The sequence below is a fragment of the Arachis ipaensis genome, chromosome B05, assembly GCF_000816755.2.
Source record: "Arachis ipaensis cultivar K30076 chromosome B05, Araip1.1, whole genome shotgun sequence".
Taxonomy (NCBI): Eukaryota; Viridiplantae; Streptophyta; class Magnoliopsida; order Fabales; family Fabaceae; genus Arachis; species Arachis ipaensis.
The window spans coordinates 23,788,450-23,793,693 of record NC_029789.2 but is presented as its reverse complement, the minus strand read 5'-3'; positions in this window follow the sequence as shown (position 1 = coordinate 23,793,693).

Below are 5,244 nucleotides of genomic sequence, written 5' to 3'. Positions count from 1 at the left end.
AATAGAAAACAGTAGTACTTTGCATTAATCTTTGAGGAACAGCAGAGCTCCACACCTTAATCTATGGAGTGCAGAAACTCTACCATTGAAAATACATAAGTAATGAAGGTCCAGGCATGGCCGAATGGCCAGCCCCCAAACGTGATCAATAGATCAAAAGATAATCCAAAGATGATTCCAAAGATGTCTAATACAATAGTAAAAGGTCCTATTTATAATAAACTAGCTACTAGGGTTTACAAAAGTAAGTAATTGATGCATAAATCCACTTCCGGGGCCCACTTGGTGTGTGCTTGGGCTGAGCTTGAAGTCTACACGTGGAGAGGTCATTCTTGGAGTTGAACACCAGTTTTTGTGCCAGTTTGGGCGTTGAACTCCACTTTGCAACTTGTTTCTGGCGCTGGACGCCAGAATTGGGCAGAGAGCTGGCGTTGAACGCCAGTTTGCGTCATCTAAACTCGGGCAAAGTATGGACTATTATATATTTCTGGAAAGCCCTAGATGTCTACTTTCCAACGCAATTGGAAGCGCACCATTTTGAGTTCTGTAGCTCCAGAAAATCCATTTTGAGTGCAGGGAGGTCAGAATCCAACAGCATCAGCAGTCCTTCTTCAACCTCTGAATCTGATTTTTGCTCAAGTCCCTCAATTTCAGCCAGAAAATACCTGAAATCATAGAAAAACATACAAACTCATAGTAAAGTCTAGAAATGTGAATTTAACATAAAAACTAATGAAAACATCCCTAAAAGTAACTAGATTCTACTAAAAACATACTAAAAACAATGCCAAAAAGCGTATAAATTATCCGCTCATCAGGCGGCAGGTCAAATGGAGATCGAAGAACTCCGAGAAGCCCAAAAGTCGGACAAACAACCACATCAAAGAGATGAAGAAAGAACTCTCAGATCGCCAGGCAACAGGGACACTAAGAAACTTCCCAAGCCCGCGTCAAAGTACAACACATACACCAGATTCAATACCAGAAGAGAAAACATCATCAGAGAAATCCTCAACACCAAAATCATAAAGCCACCAGCCCGAGCAGGAAACTACCAGGATCAAAGGTTCGTGGACAAGACAAAGCATTGTGCCTTCCACCGGAAGTTCGGTCACACTACGGACGACTGCATCGTCGCGAAGGACCTCCTGGAAAGGTTAGCACGCCAAGGGCTCCTGGACAAATATATCGAAACCCGGAAGGGCAGAGGAGGAAACTCGGAATGGGTAGAGCATAAGCAAGCAATGGCCAACGATAAAAAAGATAGGACAACTTCTGATCCACCAAGAGGAGTCATTAACCACATATCGGGGGGATTCGCAGGCAGAGGAGAAACAAGCTCGGCCAGAAAGCGAAGCTACAGAGCGATGCTAGCGATCGAAGGAACCATACAACTAAGGAAGGACAAAGAACCAGATGTCACAATATCCTTCAACCAAGCAGACTTCAGATCAGCAAGCCCTAACCTCGACGACCCCGTGGTAATTTCCATCCAGGTCGGAGAACTGTTGGTAAGAAAAACATTGTTGGATCCAGGTAGTAGTGCTGACGTTTTATTTTACTCTACTTTTACAAAAATGAAATTATCAGAAAAATTGATACAACCCTCCTCCGGAGAGCTAATAGGGTTCTCCGGAGAGAGAGTCCTCATAATGGGACACATATGGCTAAAGACCACAATGGGAGAAATCCCTATGTCAAAGTCAATCGATATTCAATACCTAATAGTAAACTGTTACAGCCCTTACAATATTATACTTGGAAGACCCGCCCTGAATATATTCAGGGCAGTGGTGTCCACATTACATCTGTGTGTCAAGTTCCCAGCACAGGAAAACAATATCGCTACGGTGTATGCCGACCATCAAGAAGCTCGGCAATGCTACAACGCTGGCCTAAAACCAGTTCAGACAAAACAGGAAGCTCGACCCCAGGTACAAGCAATCCACACATCTACCAACACAGCGACGCTAGCCGACCTTGACCCAAGGGAAGACCTCAATGAAAGACCTCGTCCAATGGACAATCTTCAACAAGTAACACTAACAGCAAACGACAAACAATGCACATATGTTGGAGAAGCACTAGAAGGGGTAGACCGAGCAAGACGCATTCACATACTGTGCAAGAACGCTGACCTTTTCGCATGGACACCAGATGACATGCCCGGAATAAACCCAGAAGTCATCTGCCACAAGCTAGCAATCGACAAAACAATCCGACCAATTGCACAGAAGAAAAGGAACCTCGGAGAGGAGAAAAAACAAGCAGCACTTGAAAAAACCCAGAAGCTCCTCAATGCAGGCTTTATCAGAGAAATTCGCTTCACCACATGGTTGTCCAACGTGGTAATGGTAAGGAAGAGCTCAGGTAAATGGCGCATGTGCGTCGACTTTACAGACTTAAATAAAGCTTGCCCTAAAGATGCATACCCATTGCCTTGAATTGATAAATTAGTTGATAACGCCTCTGGTTTCAAAGCTTTGAGTTTTATGGATGCATACTCTGGCTATAACCAGATTCTAATGCACCCAGAAGACCAAAGCAAAACAGCTTTTATAACAGAACATGGGAATTTTTGTTACAAGGTAATGCCCTTTGGCCTAAAAAATGCAGGTGCAACATATCAAAGGCTAATGGACAAAGTATTCCAGCAGCAGATAGGCCGCAATATGGAGGTCTATGTAGATGACATGGTAGCCAAAACACCTATGCAGGGGTCACACTGTGACGACTTAGTAGAAATCTTCAAGCAACTCCGAGCATATAACATGAGGCTCAATCCAGACAAATGTGCGTTCGGAGTTCAAGGAGGGAAGTTCCTTGGATTCATGTTAACGTCTCGAGGCATCGAGGCCAACCCAGAAAAATGCAAGGCCGTTCTGAACATGGCAAGCCCAAAAACGGTAAAGGAAGTCCAACAACTCGCAGGATGAATCACTGCTCTATCACGTTTTCCACCTGCAGTGGCAAACCGATCTTATCACTTTTTCCAGACATTCTCTAAAGGCAGGAAGTTCAGCTGGACAGACGAATGTGAGAATGCTTTTACCGAACTCAAACAACACCTAACATCACCACCAATCCTCCAAAGGCCCGAGACAGGTAAGCCACTGTATTTATACCTATCAGTATCTAACCATGCTATAAGCTCGGTTTTAGTAACAGAAACAGGAAGAAAGCAAAACTCAGTATACTTCATCAGTAGGGTACTACAACCAACAGAAACACGATACCCGAAGATAGAACAACTAGCGCTAGCACTAATCACCACAGCAAGAAGACTGCGGAACTATTTCCAGAGCCACACAATCATAGTACGAACGGACCAACCGCTAAAGCAGATATTAACCAGACCCGAGCTCACCGGCAGATTGATAAAATGGTCGGTCGAGCTCTCCGAGTTCGACATCCAATACGAATCAAGGAAAACACTGAAGTCACAGGTGCTAGCCGACTTCATATCGGAGATGACTAACGACACACATAATATAGAGGTCAGTTGGAGCATACATGTGGATGGAGCGTCAAACAAAGAAGGCAGTGGAGCAGGGATACTACTAAAAGAAGGAGACAAAGTGGTGGCCGAGCAGTCACTACAGTTCCGCTTCAACGCAAGCAACAATCAGGCAGAATATGAGGCCCTACTTGTTGGACTAAAGCTCGCCCTACAACTACAAATACCTCGAATAACAGCCTACTGCGACTCTTCGTTAGTGGTACATCAAATAAAGGGCGAATTCCAGGTAAAAGATCCTTTGTTAGAGAAATATTGGCTCATAACAAAGGCACTTGACAAACCAAGTTTTGAGCAAGAAACAATTTTAAGTATTACACAGGTCCCAGATTGGCGAACACCTTTTCTCGATTACATCAACACAGGCACTATGCCAAATGACGAACCAAACTTGCCACTCTTCCGAAGAAGAGCAAGCTTCTATACAGTGCTCGGAAATACCCTATACAGGCGGGGACATTCACAACCACTACTCAAGTGCATCAGCAAAGAGGAAGCCGAGGAAGTTATGGCTGAAACACATGAAGGAGTCTGTGGCAACCATATCGGCGGCCGAGCATTAGCAGCAAAGATCTTGCGAACAGGATACTATTGGCCGACGATAAAAAGGGACTGCATCACAAAGGTCAAAACATGTGATAATTGTCAAAAGCACGCCACCCTCTCAGAGACCCCAGCCGAGGAGCTCCATACCATAGAGGTAAGCTGGCCTTTCGATAGGTGGGGGTTGGATATCCTCGGACCTTTTCCGAAAGCGCCAGGCCAGGTAAAGTTCCTCTTAGTATCAATTGACTATTTCTCTAAGTGGATAGAAGCACAACCACTAGCGCACATAACAGCAGAAAAAGTACGATCTTTTCTATGGAAAAATATCATATGCAGATACAGTATCCCAAGGGAGATAATCTCGGATAACGGGAGACAATTCACAGATCATAAGCTCGCCACCTTTCTGACAAATTTCAACATCAAACATCACTTCAGCTCAGTAGAGCACCCGCAGACTAACGAACAAGTTGAATCAGCTAACAGAATTATTTTACAGGGATTAAAGAAAAAGCTCGGCGAAGCTAAAGGAGAGTGGGCCGGCCTCATTCCAGAAATTCTATGGAGTTACAACACCAGCATTCAATCTGCCACAGGGGAAACTCCCTTCAAATTGGTATACGGCGCAGAAGCGCTCATTCCAATAAAGGTCAGCGTCCCAACCTTAAGGACCAAGCTCTATAACCAACCAAATAATCAACAAGCCCGGACAGCCGAATTGGACCTTGTAGAAGAAGACAGAGACATTTCCGCCATAAAGCAGCGAGCCAGAAAAAGATACCTAGAGCGAAGACACAACAAAAGAGTAGTTCACAGGTCTTTCAACAATGGAGACCTCGTACTCAGACGAACAGAAGATGCTCGAAAACCACCAGCACATGGCAAATTAGCGGCAAATTGGGAAGGCCCTTTCCGAGTTATTCAAAACCTCGGAAAGGGGGCTTACAAACTAGAAACCCTCAGCGGAGAACAGCTATCAGGAACATGGAATATCTCCTCCCTAAGGAAATATCAGTCATAACATAGTCTGTAAAATAGCGAATGATGGTACTCTTTTTCCCCTCCGAAGGTTTTTTCCCAAAACACACGGGTTTTACTCGGGAAGGGTTTTAACGAGGCCGGACGCAACAAATCATTGTACCCATACAACTCACTGTGCAATTAAAATAGTTCTCATCCTG